Below are 12,802 nucleotides of genomic sequence, written 5' to 3'. Positions count from 1 at the left end.
TAGAATGGTTTGGGTTGGAAGGGACCTTTAAAGACCATCTATTTCTAATCCCTCTGCCATGGTTAGGAACACCACTCACTAGACCAGGTTGCTCAAAGCATCATCTAATCTGGCTGTGAACTCTTCCAGGGATGGGGCAGCCACAGCTTCTCTGGGCAACATATGCCACTGCCTCACCATCTCATAGGGAAGAATATATTCCTAATATCTAACCTAAATCTCCCATCTCAGCTCAAAGTCATTACCCCTTGCTCTATCAGTACATCCATTTGTAAAAAGTCCCTCTCCAGCTTTCTTGTAGGCCTCATTTTGGTATTGAAAGGCTGCTCTAAATGCCTTCCTAAAGTCTTCTCTTTTCAAGAACAAACATGCCTCATAAGAGAGGTTAAGCAGCCCTCTGATAATAAAAATAATTTATTTTTTTTTGCTCCTGAATAGCTCTTTTTTTCTATAGAAGTCATCCTTTCTGAGTTTCTGCTATCAGAACAGTATAGTCCCATTTTGGGGTGTTTTTTTTTGTTTGTTTGTTTGTTTGATTGGGATTTTTTTAGAATTACTACATGCAAGGCAGTGCCCAGTAGAAGTCTTGGGTTTTTATTTTTAATGGCTTCCAAGAAATGGTATCATAACTCCAATGATCCTGTTTTGATTTATACATCTAAGCAAATGTAATGAATATGAGCTCCTCTCATGTGTGAAATGCATGCAATTCTTTATGGAATCAGCCTGTACGTTTGGCAGTACATAAGCTTCTTGGTGACAATCTTGATCAATAGCTGAAGTGAATATATTTGTATTAATTTACTGTAACTTTAACTTGGGGCTTTCCTCAGGGTTTTCTACATTTTATTTTGAGCCATGCAATTTATTTACTGAGTTACATATTTTAGGGTAGTAGCCCATAAGGGTACAAGTCTTTCTGACTATGAAGAAATTAACATTGTTCTGCTGAGCAGAATTTCAGTTCAGCTGTACTCACTAGTTCTTGAAGTTCTTGAAAATATACTCAAATGACATTGTCGTTTTAGCATTCTTACCTAACAGTATTGCACAGTGAACAGTTTGCTAGAAAACGTCTGTTTTCTCTTTGCAGTTGTTTTTAGTTTCTGTTCCAGCTTTGCCTTCATTTCAGATACATTCTCTTCTACATCCCACTCTAACCCAGTGAGGCATAATAAACATAAATTCTTAGCACTTTTGAGGGTGAATATTATTGTCAGGATACTGTTATACATATTCCTTATAACTGGAGGCCTTTGTTCCAATTCTCAATATACACAAGAGTTCTCCTTTGGATCTAATTTGGACTTGGGTTGGGAGTATTTTCATCACAGCCCAGTGAGTATATTTGTAATGAAGGCACACACTCTGCTGGGTGGGAAATGGCATAATGCAGACAAATCTGTTCTCTTCAAAATAGCTCTAATATCTACAAATCAACTTCAAAGTCACTGTGTTTTAGATTTTCTTGCTGTTGCTGTTAAGGGACTTTTATTTTCTGAAGCCTACTGAATCTAATAAGTGCTGTCAGAAAAGGTTTCTACAAATGGTTTTCATTACAAAAGTTAGAATGAAAAATATATAAATACAGAGAATAGCAATAATAATGTAAAAAAGATTATGCCCTCTGCTAGACAAAATATTGATTTCTAGTCTTCTGTTGCAATGAATAAAAACAGTCTTTGCCCTATATGACTGTGAAAAAGGTGTAAATCCTATATGAAATATATAAACCTGTATGCAAAGCAAAATATACTCCTCCCTCTTGTGTATACTGCTGTACTTATATTATCATACCACAAGATAATTCAGGCTGGGAGGGACCTCAGGATGTATCTAGTTCAACCCCCCAGGGGCAGCTCTGGACTTCTCACAGCTTCATCCAGGTGGGGCCTGAATCTCACCAATGAAAGAAGTGACACAGCCTTTTAGAGCACCCTGTTCCATTGCCTCACTGCCCTTATGGGGAAAGGTTTCACGTTATACTCAGCCTGAACCTCTGCACCCATTGTCTCTCACCCTCCTGTCCTCACCACTGTGATGACTGATGGGGAAGGGAAAGCTTCCTCAACAATCCAGTGAGGAAGTGGTGGATGGGGCAAACAAAGGGCCTGGGATGATGTCACTGGTCTTCACTTGGACATTGAGCTGCTGACTGCAACTCGTTGAGCGTGATCATTCAGCCAATTCCTTGTCCACCAAGTGGTCCATCTGACAAATTCATGCCTTTCCAATTTAGAGACAAGGATGTCATGAGGAACAGTGTCAAATGCTTTGCACAAACCCAGATAGATAGATGGCTTCTGTTTGCTTCACCAAAGCTATAAATCTGTCAGAGAAGACCACCAAATTTTGAGGCACAGTTTGCCCATACTGAAGCCATGTTGAAGTCAAAGAAATGATTTAGCTCTGATTCAAGGAGTTTTCTACACTTAATGGACTGGTCATGTGCAAACTGCCTCCCATACTGGGTGACTTGGGAAAGCTAATAAGGTTTCAATTGTCTGACGAATGAACTAAATTAGAATCAAAAGTAGCAATCATGCAGTGTATCAAGTATTTGTCTCAAAGATGCAAAAAGAAAAGTTATTATAGCAGTTCTTCATAATGTAGTTTGAACACATTAGGAAAAAAAAAAAAAAAAGGTAAATACTTAATTTCCTCTTATCCAGAGAAATTTGGTCTATTTTCTCCAATAGACAAGTTTTGTATCTATCTGGATCTTGTATCTATCTGGAAACATTAATCTATTTATACTTGTACCTGTTCAGATTATTCCAAAATTCCGGTCTTTCTTACAAACTCCATAAATATAAAAGATAAAACTATATTTGATCATCACAGAGCAAAAATGCTCTGATGACAGGTAACTCTAATGATACCCTCAATATAGGGAATGAGTTCCACCTGTAGAAAGCAGTATACATTTAAAAACCTATATAAACTTTGTATTAAGATAAGCTTCTGAAAAGCTCAGAATAATTTCAGTGTTTTCTCAAAGACAGTTTCTAGGTTTCATTAAAAGAACAATTTTTTACCTAGAGCTATAAAGTTTTTGAACTGACTTAGGATATTTCCCAGGTATTCTTTTGTTTGACTGTGGAAGACAAAGAAAACCTAGAGACATTACTTTAACAACTTTGTTGGTGAATTGGAATTAAGTATTCTGCTAGAGACTCCTATAAATATTTTTTGTGTGCAAATATACACTATAAGAATGACAGCACATAAAAGATTCCATTCCTTTTTTTTTATTACTTTTTGTCTTTGCTTTAAAAAAGAATCTATGCAAGAGAGTCTTAAATGATCTCTTGTTATGTATAAATAAAATATCATCAACTTCTGCATCACTTTGAATTTGAAGGACTAAGGCTTGTGTAGTTTGTTTTCCTGACAGAACATGAATAGGCAGATTAGTACTTCAATCTATTGTTCATAATACATTAAAAAAAGAAGTTTTGTAAAATTATTGGATTGAGATATGTATATTCTGCTGAACTTGTAGTTGCCCATAATATCAACTTAATAGTAGCTTTGTGTATTTTCATATTGAATAAAGTCAACCAAACAGGATCCAAATTTGCTAGGCAATCTTGCTTGTGCATCCCCTGCTTAATGGGCTGAATATGGCTAAAAGACCATAATTACAAACTGTAGTGGGTTGACTCCAGCCAGCAGTCAAAACACCCACAGGGTCCCTCACTTAGTGCCGACTCCTGAAAGACGGGAAGAAAATAGAATGAAAGTGAAATAATGAAAGTATAATAAAGAAAGCAAAAGCTGCCCACACAAGCAAAGCACAAAGAGAAATTCATTCATTACTTCCCATCAGCAGGAAATGTTCAACCACTTCCTGGGAACCCAGGCCTCAACACATGTAACAGTTGCTTGGAAAAACAAATACCATAACCAAAGATGTCCCTTCTTCTTCCTCTTTTCTCTGAGCTTTTTATTGATGAGCATGATGTCATATAGCATGGAATGTCCCTTTGGTCAGTTTGGGTCAGGTGTCTTAGCTGTGTCCACTCCCGACCCCAGCCTGTTTTGGCCAGGGGGAAAAAAGATAAAGCCTTCACACTATGTAAATGCTGTTCAGCAGTGGCTGAAACATCTGTGTGCTATCAACAGTCTTAGCCACAAATGCACAGCACAGCACCATACAGACTGTTAAGAAGGAAGCTAACTCCATCCTAGCTGCATCCATTAGACCTGTATTCAAGGGACAGAAAGAAAATGGAAAAAAGGAATAATTATATTTGTTTTCCTACTTTAATCATAAAATGTCTATCCTTCTTGGGAAAACAGCATCAGAAATCTGGAGCTTTCAGTCATGTCTTCTAGTAAAGGCAGACTTATAGCTAGACTTACAGACTTTAAGGCAAAAAAGAACCACTAAGTCATTATATCTGTCCTTCTTGACTCACATGGCGTTACATTTTAATTTTTTACTCTATAGAAGCTAGACAGAAAACTGCTGAGAAAGTTCAGATTCAAGTTCCATTTAGGTATGCATCTACAGCCTTGACATAGATATTTAGGAGGGAAAGCTACAGACACTAAGTTCTAGCTCTTGTCTGTTTTGAAGCACAAAACCAAGAGTCTATGAGCTTGTCTGACCGTAAAATTTCCCTTCCAGAGTGGAATGGATTCCTTCTGGCACTATCATCGCAAACCTAGAGCCCTAAAGTTTTGTAAATACCTGTTGTGTTTCCAAGAATCTTGTCAGGAAATTATGTTTATGCAGCAAACAAATTTGGAATTTTCTATAATGCCAGTATCATAGAATCATAGAATAGTTAAGGTTGGAAAGGATCTTAAGATCATCTAGTTCCCAACCCCTGCCACGGGTAGGGACAGCTTGCAATAAACCATGTCACCCAGGACTCCATCCAACCTGGCTTACTTTCATTTTACCTTTCTATTTTTATTTTACCTTTCTGTTGCATGTTACTTTAATGCAATGCAATTCTTGTCCCAAAGATAATTTGAAATGTTCCACCACTATAGTAACAAACCTTTCCAAGGAGTCTGCTACTGTATTTAGAGATACTACAAAAGTGTCTTTCTTTCAGCTTTCTAGAATAGCCCATCAAATAGAGAATTAAAACCTTTCAAGACATTTTGAAGGCAAACTAACCTCTTTATTATTATCCTATCTCATTATCTATCTCAGATACAAAGGAAAACAGTTACTAGCAAGTCTGGATTTAGTGTTTGAGTCTTTATCATTCAGGGAAACTATGGAAATGACCTTTTCAACATTTTTATTGAGGTATTCCCTTGAACAGATGAAATGATAGAGCACTAGCACTCAACCCTAAAATCAAATGAAATCCATTGAGTGTAAGAGCTGAAATAGGACCAGAGAACCAGAGAAGATTACTCAATAGACTGTTTTAGTCTCAAGCTTCTAGACGATGACTAGAGATGGCAGGTGAATTGATGTGAAAAAAACACAAAATCGTCTAAACTTTCATCCAAAGCTTAAACCAAAATATTATTAAAACTCAGAAACACCCTTTTGTGTAATCACTAAAAAAAAGCCCTTTTAGCTGACTCATTTTGTGTAAATGCATAAAGCAAAGCTTTTAGTTTTTACAGTAGCAATGCAGATTTATTTGCCTTTTAGTGTAACAGTTCTGGTTTCAGTCTTCAGGAGTTACAATCTACATTACTGACATCATTGAAAAGGGATTTATTCTGACATATGCAAATATTTGTGAATAATTACACTGAAATGAGTAGAAGTATTTTTCTTCCAAATTCTTAAAAATATTCTTTTTCTAGGAATAAACCATCATCTTCACAATTATTTTTGTGTTGATATAATAGTACGTACTATAAAAAAGGCTTTTGGGAAAAAAAATGGAATGGTATGGAGTTCAGTGTAAAGTCAAAATCAATGAGTGTATCAGGTGCAGGTGTCAGTGTGTTGGCTGCAGGGCAGGGCTGCAAGCATAGCCTCATGAAGAGAGACCAGCAACTGCCCCATGCTGGACCTAGTTTATTCCAGCTGTTTCCAAAAAGGCCCCGCTGTAGGACACAGATGAGCCCTGTCACCACACCAGGCCTCCCTGCACATCTGGAGCTGGGTAGATGTGTCTGGAGTGAAGGAGTGAGGTTAAGCCTGGAGGAAAAGTGATGTTTTAACATTTGTCTTTGTTTCTCACTAGCCAAATTTGTTTTAGTTGACAATAAATTAAATTGATTTCCCCCAAGTCAAATCTGCTTTGTTTTTGGTGGTACCCAGTAATCAATGTCCCTGTCTTCTTCTCAACTCATGAGCTTTCTCATTCTCTGTTTTTTTTGCATTTTCCTTCCGCTATCCTACTGAGGAGGGAGAATGAGTGAACACCTGTGGAGGCATTTAGTAGTTAGCCAATGTTGCTGCAATAAGAAGGAGTGCTACACAATGGGAAACTTGTAAACAACCTTGATGAGAATTCGCAACAAGCAACGAGACTGGTTTTCAGATAGATCAGCAAATGTTTGTTTATTCACTTAATCAACATGATCGGTGTGCTTATTCCCAGACTCTACTGATTTTCTAGCATACATTCTTCTTTTGGGGGTAGCTGAAAGATATATATGGTCAGAGTTTAAGATTTTTTCCTCCAACTTCTGCACTGTCTGCTTGGTCAACTGTCTAGCTGATTTTTCCTCTTCAGACTGTCCACTGCCAAGCCCTATATGCTCCAGAGAATGTTTGCTTAGAACATTCTAACTCACTAAACTGTAGAAATATTTGACAGAGTTTTGCTGTGGTTTAACAATGGAATGATTTGTTGCATTTAACCAGGTGAAGTTTTCATGGAAATTATCTTCCTTGAAGTACGTGAGAAATAGAAGCAGATGTATACCAATATGAAAGACACAGTGTTGTAATGTGAATTTAGCAGAACTTTAAACAATCTTCTAAAATGTAATGACTCAGCACAACTGACTCTCAAGACCCCCAACAAATGAAAGTTTGTTTTCACTGTTCAGGAAATTAAAATATAATGGAATGTCTACATTTTTTGGAGGGAAAGAGGTGAGTTTTGTTGTTATGTTGAAGCTAGTTTTAGCATAACATTTGGGTTGTTGCAAATTAAACTTTATCTGTGGCACCCTTTCGTATTGTTAATAGTTAGCTAAACCAAAATTGAGTATTATGGCATGGTTAATTCATCTGTTCAGATGATAGACTTAAATTTGTGCAGAGATGTTTAAATTCTACATTCGCATCAGTTTTTTCCTCTGCTGTTATCTTACATTTTAAAAAGTGTTTCAACAAATAAAACACGAGTTAAAAGAATGAAATTATTATAGACAATAACCATAAAACGGGAGTAAAGTTTTCATAACTGTATTTTGATACTTAGTCATCTTTTGCTTCACTTAATAGCTTACTTAATTTTTTCTTTCAAGTTAGTGTTTGATTCAAAAGGTAGAGAAAGTGCAACAACAAAACATCCTTTGTCTAAAATGCAGTTTTAGACAAAGTTATTGTAAGTTCTAATATCATTGGTTTTGCTCTCAAGTTGTAACCTCTATTACATGCAATTATATGCTGTTTTCTCAGTTCAGTTAATAAACATATTTCTCCCATGAGTTAGAAACGAGAGCATGAGAATAAAATATTTTATAATTTTTTCAGTCACTTTTTTTTCCTCTAAATGATAGTACTGCAAATGAACTTTTTAATTTTCCTGAGTCGTAAGTATGGAAACCTGGTATTAGCAGTGTCAACATTAAACAAAAATAAAAACATCATAAATGATATATGTGCATTGAATCACTCATGAATGTAAGTTTTACAACTTACATTTTTAGAAGACGAGATTACATTAGTGTGATAGCTTTTGTATGGCATAAATTCTTACAAAAAAAAACCAAATAAAAAATCATCATGCAGCATATAAAGCTGCAAGTGCACCAGCTCAGGTTATCAAACCTGAAGCTATGTACCACAATAAATTAAAATGTAAGTGGAAACATTGAACTCACAACATAAGCTCCTTGTATTTAATTTAAAAGACGTTGCAATTAATGGCATTTTTCACTTCAGAGAAATGGAAGTTGAAAGAGATAAACAAACCTCAAACAATGTCATTTGCTTATTATCTCTTATTACTTTGTTTAATTCCCCAGAATAGCTTTTTTGCTCTGGCAACTAGTTATGTTTAAGCAATTATGAAGTGTTAGAACATAATCCATATAATTCCAGGAATGAGGTGGCTCAGTTTATTTTCCCTGGAATGCACTTGCACTTTTGAGCACTTGCACAAGATTAGGCCATAAAGAGAAGTCTGATGAAGTATAGAAGGTTTTGATTGCATCTATACATAGGCAAACCTAAACAATTTTTTTCATAATTGATAGCAACTCACATTATTGTAACTTGTCAATCAACTACTTCTCCAACAAAATTATAACTTTTAATAATACATATTGCATTAGAGTGCTGAATTCAACCATGAGGAATAACCCTACAACTTTTAAACAATAAAATTTAAATAATTACAGTTTTACGGGAAAAACTTTCTAAAGGTTTTCTGTTGCTCTCTAATTTTGGCCCAGTGCTAAGCTGGAGCTATCTGATATAAACTCTCAAATGATAGTCATTACAGCTTCACTGCTGTAGTTATGGAAACAAAATCTTTCAGCAAAAGTGAATAGGATAATTGACATTGAATATGCTAGACCATGTAGGAGAATGATTCTGCAGCCTGGCGGGCTCTGAGCTGGGAGACTTGAGTTCAAATTCTACCTGTTATGGCATTTGCAATTCAAAATGAAATAGCTTCAATATGAAAAAATGGAAGGAAGGCACTGAAAATGCACAGTAGAGAGCATTATAGCCAAAAAAACACATTGTTACATGAGAAATCAAGAACACATTGTTACATGACATATCAGGATTCAAAACCCTGCTCCAGAACAAAAGGAGGTGGAACTGAATCTGAGTAGCCTTCTTTGCAAGTGTCTTGAATCCATTAGGATGTGGGCATATGAGGATGGATCTAAGTGTTAAAAATTAAAGAGTCTGAAGAAGGGTCTCAACTCATTTCTCTCAAGCTCAGCATTTGGGTATCTAATTTTTCTTTCCAATATAAAAATTAATATATTCCCAAATGAGAAAAAAAAAAAAAAAGAAAAGCCGTACCAACCAACCCCCTCCAAAATCCCTCAAACTCCCGAACAAATAAGCAAACAAACAAAAAGCGTCAGGACACCAGGTAGCTCTTTCATGCAAATTCATCTAGAGATGTCAAAATCTTCCTCCAGCCATTTCAGTCTTGACAATTGCAGCATCACTTCACAAATGCACCAAAGAAGCAGGAGCTGTTTCTAGAGCTCAGACTGTAAGGGAATGAAATTCTGCATCAGTATTAATTTGAACAATCAGAGGAAGGTACTTTATTATTCTCTAATATATACTCAAATGAGAGACAAGAAAGGAAGGAAAGAAAATGCATACATATGCATTTCGCTATTGCTAGTCACAGAATGCACCAGCCCAACGCTGGCTTTCTGAAAAATTTGTTTCACATACTTGCTATACATTACCAGACTATAACAGGAACTAAACACTTACAAGCCTTTCAGTAGAAATGTGAAAAAGGCTTTGACAAAGCAGCACAATACTTGCTTGAAGCCAGAAGTTGAAAAAAGGTCACTCAATTAATGAAATAAGATCAGATGTGTGAATTGCAGGTTTTGCAGCTCCACAGAATCATAGAATCATAGAATAGTTAACATTGGAAAGGACCTTAAGATCATCAAGTTCCAACCCCCCTGCCATAGGCAGGGACACCTCACATTAAAGATTTACTCACTGCATCAACAGGGCAGTGAACTGTGACTAACAACAGATAACTTGTAAAATATTTTAGATAATTTATGTTTTCAGCAGAAATGCCAAATAGAAAACATTAAACACATTTTCTTTCATCAACTGGAAATATACCTAATATAAAATAAACTTTGTTTTAGAGAAACTATTTTTCTCATGAATACTGTCAACACTGCCTTCAGAAAAAAAAAAAATAAAGAAAGGATTTTTACAAAGTAAAAGAAAAAGACATTCTTGGATATAAAATATGATACTCTTTAGATCTGCGACTTCATGTATTTCTTGCCATTAAGCCATACTAATAGAATTAAGACCATGTAGAACTGGCACCAGCATGTAATTGCCTAAATAATTAGATACTGGTTACCTACTAGCATTTTGTATTCTTCCAAGACTGTAGGCAGCTTGATAAAGTCTAGAAAATTATATAAGTCTCTAAATGCCTGACCAGCTTTGAAATTATGGTCTAGATACAATCTTGCGATCTTTTTAAACAGGTCTAAGTGGTCCTACGAGTTGCTGAAATACAATCATATTGTATATTAAGTATAGTTTAGTTTTAATAGAAATAAAAACCAACTTCCAATCTTTTCTGCACATCATACTGAACTAGGAACAGATTTAGCCCTCTTCACACTGGAGAGTGTACTTTTCCCAAGTCTGCAAACAAGCATATGGAGCTATGATTCGAGGCACCAGAACTTGTTACTGAATTACAAATGCTCTGCCATAAGCTGCAAGAAAACTAGAAAACCTGGCCCAGAATATTTATTAATGGCTCGTTAAGTGTCTCCTCTGAAATGGTTCTCTAGTTTATGGACATTATTCCACAAAAGCTCAGCTTTGTTAGCTCTCTTTCACTTCACTGGGATTGAGAACAAAGCCAGCAGTCCTTTGAAACAGCAGGCTGAAATGATGCAAGGGAAGAAGCTGCCCAGTACAGAAGGAGAACTTGGTTGAAGGCTCAAGAAGGCAGGGAGGAATCCAGTTGCCCAGAGAAGTTGTGTGTGACCCCTCCTTGAAAATGTTCAAGGCCAAGTCAGATGGGGCTTTGATTTGAAAAGTGAAGACTGAACCTATCAGATTTAGTCTATCATTGTACCAGAAGCCTTATGGATAGACAAAAAGTGTGTTCAGAGAACATGTTTTCACTGTAATATTGAAGGGGATACAAACTTGGCTTCTTCAGGACTTGTCCTGGTTCAGCTCTGCTTAATAAATTTATTAATATCTGGCTGATACAGAATGTTATTATTAGTTCTGGAGATCATATCAAGGTTTGGAGGACTGCCAGGAATAGGTACACAGAGTTTGACATGATCTTGGCAAATTGGTGTGAAAATGATATAATTCAGTATGGACAGTATTTTGCTCTACACTCAGGCATGTATTATCAGTTACATTGAAAAAAAAATAAAAATCAGGTCTAAAAATTGAGCTATGCAGATGTCACTCTTTTAGAAAAAGACCTACAGGTTATAGTCAACCACAAGATCAATATGAGTCACCAACATCACGTTGCTCTGAAAAGTGTAGATATTATACAGACAAATGACATTTTTGTTCTGACAAGACCTCTGCTGAGTATTTCTCTGTTTTGGCAGCCCTTCAAGAACATTTGGAAACTACTGTGGAGACTCCAGAGAGGTCTAGAAAACCTGACCAAGAAAGACTGAATGAAACCAGAATGTTTAAATTAAAGATGAAGAGAGCAATGTGTGATGTGACAGTAGTGCTCAGGCACAAGACATGCTGAACAGCTGAGCAGTTGCTCTCTGAATCAGTGTGGATAGGGCAAAAAGCAGTGGGCTAAATTAGAGCAAATATAGCCAAATCTGCCTATTAGAAAAACACCTAACAACTAGTGAAATGTTGGAATAGATTGCTTGGGGCACATTGTGGATCCTCATTGCTGAAAGGTTTTCAAGAAAGGCTTAGGCAGTCTTATGTCCTGCCTGACAGGGCAAAGTGAGATAGTTAAAAATTTGGGTTTAGCTTGTTTAGTCTCAGGAAGGTGAAAATCAGCCAGTCTTTCACTAAGGGTAGTGCCTTCTGGAGAGGAGGTGAAGGGCCTTCTAGGGGACAGGAGCCTTCAAAATAACAATAAAAACAAAAGTGCCTGAGAAAAAAGATGCATCTGTTTTGTAATTGACAAACATTCTCATCCCTAGCTCTTACTACCGTGGGAAACCAGTTACCTCTAATGTGAATATACTAACAGCTTTAATTTTTCGCTTCTTTTAACTTCAACTTACCTAAATATTTTATGAAGGTTAAAATATTGTATTATCTAAGATTAGAGGAGTACTTAGTGGAAAAGAAACGGTAGAAAAATCCTCTTCCGTTTCCTCCTCCGTCTCTCATTTAATCACGGGTGTAGAAAAACATCTAAAAAAGCAGACTCAGGTTGGCTCAACTAACAAACCTCAGTGCTCAAAATAAAACACTGAACTGGCAAAGGAGCTGATTTTTTTATGGTTTTGCATAGCCATAGGGAACATCCAAAATGTAATGAATAATATTCCGGCCTGTACTAGAGGGATGTTAACCGTTCCCAGGGAAAAGCTATATTGCCTTGGGACAGGACAAAAAGTTGCATATGGTACTGCCTGTTATTACAAATAATCCTCTTGCTTAAACAGTTTTATACAATTGCATTAAAACTCATGAAGAGGTACATCTTCAATAAATGCAGGACACAGCAGTTGCCATGGATACATTTTTTGTAGAAGATCACCATTGACTGAAGATTATTGTTTGATTAAATTGACTGCCTGATGGTGAGGCTTCCAACAGATAAACTCAGCCAAGAATTTAATCAACAAACCTTGTCATATTTGCATCTATTCCACGTTCTACCTACTTAGAAAAGGAACAGATGCAACTCAGTAGGAGTCGGAAGGAAAAGAATCAATAGGGAAATAGTCTATTAAGAAGAAGCTTCTGAATTTATAATCCAACCTT

This window comes from Pezoporus occidentalis, unplaced genomic scaffold (genome assembly GCF_034315485.1).
Source record: "Pezoporus occidentalis ecotype Australia unplaced genomic scaffold, CSIRO_AGI_Poc_V1 ctg81, whole genome shotgun sequence".
NCBI lineage: Eukaryota > Metazoa > Chordata > Aves > Psittaciformes > Psittacidae > Pezoporus > Pezoporus occidentalis.
This window is presented reverse-complemented; position numbering follows the sequence as displayed.